Raw genomic sequence first — 1792 nt, 5'->3', positions numbered from 1 at the left:
AGAAAACAATAATTTTATCAAAATGATATCAAGCATCTTCGTAAGTGACATTGCTGGAATCAGAGTCTCTGTCCCTACATTATACTGCTCTTAGACAGGATACCAAAATTTGGTGACAGATTCCTTTAAGATGGTGTTCCTAAACTCCATGATGAAGGGAAAACCTGAAACGCATAGATTTGTCTCTGTTGAGTGACTTTTTATTGTGTTGTTAAAGGGAATCTGTCACCCTTTTTTATGACTATGAGCTGCCGGCACCACCATCAGGGGCTTATCTACAGCATTCTGTAATGCTGTAGGTAAGCCCCCGATGTAGCCTGAAAGAGAAGAAAAATGAGTTACAATATATTATACTCACAGGGGGGAGATCCGTTCTTGGTCCGATGCGTGTTACGGTCCGGTGCCTCCCATCTTCATACGATGCCGTCCTCTTCTTTCCTTCCTGTCTTGGCTCTGGTGCAGGCGCACTGCTCTGCCCTGTTGAGGGCAGAGTAGAAAACTGCAGTGTGCAGGCGCTGGACTTCTCCCGGCACCTATGCACTGCAGGACTCTGCTCTGCCCTCAACAGGGCAGAGCAGTGCACCTGTGCAGGAGCCACGACAGGAAGAAAAGAAGAGGACGGCATCATATGAAGATGTGAGGCGCGGTACCGGACAGCAACACACATCGGACCGGACCGGACGCCGGGGTGAGTATAATCTAACTCTTTTTTCTTATCTTTCAGGTTACATCGGGGGCTTATCTATAGCATTACAGAATGCTGTAGATAAGCCCCTTATGGTGGTGCGGGCAGCTCATAGTCGTAAAAAAGGGTGACAGAGTCCCTTTAAGGTAATCTTATTAATAAACTCTGTTAGTCTCCTGTGGAGTTGGTAATGACCTCCACACATAGCTTAACTTTCACTGTATCATCTATTGTGCAGGAGACTGACCTGGATAGAATGAGAGAAGAAATCTTCCGCCACCCTACAAAGTACGTAATGCTTTAACTCCAGTCTTTACCTTCCAGTGTGGATTTGTGAGAGTTTGGACTGTACTGTCATGTTCCTGCCCCTAAAGACAACAATCACGTAGTGTGAATAGTGTCATGTGTTTTCATACATGTATTGTGTCATGTATTGATGACCAAGCACTAAAATGCTCGGGTGCTCGTTGCTCGGGTCCAGTAAATAGGAATACTCGGGTACTCAGACAGAACAACGAGCACAATGTAAGTCTATGGGAGACCGGAGCATTTTTAACAAGATCCCCCGGGGTCCTTTTAAGGTCTAAAAACGTCTGTAAATGATGGAAACACTGCTCAAATGACATGGGAACATCATGGCAAATGCCCCGGAAGCATTTTTCACTCCTAAGTCACAGCTCTAAACAATGTTGTCAGAGTTTCACACCCTTTTTACAGGTGCACCAAAAAACCTACAAAAACTAAACTAAAATGGATTTTGCTGGGAAATATGTTAAGGAACATCCTTTCCAAGTTAATGACTTTTATCTAAGCCAATATAATTAACCCAAAACAAAAATGTTCCTCCAACACTTGGGCTATGTTCACACACACAGCGTTTTTGAGACATTTTGCAACTTCAGCATTGCTTTCAACCAATTCTAATGCATTCACTGGGAAATGTCATTGTTCCATTTAACAACCCTAGCTGGCCATGTGGTGTGTGACACATAGGCAGACGCATCCTGCTTCATTTATGAAGGAGGGACTCTTAAAGTCACAGAGCCTATTTTTACAGGGGCATCAGGCAGCATTCATCTTCTAAAAGGGCCATTATTAAACAGTGGG

The sequence above is a fragment of the Dendrobates tinctorius genome, unplaced genomic scaffold (assembly GCF_039654945.1).
Source record: "Dendrobates tinctorius isolate UK_male_01 unplaced genomic scaffold, ASM3965494v1 ptg000161l, whole genome shotgun sequence".
NCBI classification, from domain to species: domain Eukaryota; kingdom Metazoa; phylum Chordata; class Amphibia; order Anura; family Dendrobatidae; genus Dendrobates; species Dendrobates tinctorius.
This window is presented reverse-complemented; position numbering follows the sequence as displayed.